Source organism: Penaeus vannamei, chromosome 23, assembly GCF_042767895.1.
Source record: "Penaeus vannamei isolate JL-2024 chromosome 23, ASM4276789v1, whole genome shotgun sequence".
In the NCBI taxonomy this organism is placed as follows: domain Eukaryota; kingdom Metazoa; phylum Arthropoda; class Malacostraca; order Decapoda; family Penaeidae; genus Penaeus; species Penaeus vannamei.
Genome location: NC_091571.1, coordinates 25,606,621 through 25,606,822, shown reverse-complemented (window position 1 = coordinate 25,606,822; position 202 = coordinate 25,606,621).

The window sequence follows — 202 nt, the reverse complement described above, 5'->3', positions numbered from 1 at the left end:
TGTTCACTCCCTTGCGACTTACCAACTGATTACCAGAAATCTATTTCATATAATTACCAAATTGGTTTAAATGTATTCTGTAAATTAATGGTGTTTTACCATGCATAATCAACAATTTCATTATATGTAAACCTGCTTAAATCCCTCGTACCTGTGTAATTACAAATTACATGTAAAGTAATTCGCATAGGTTGGTAATTGT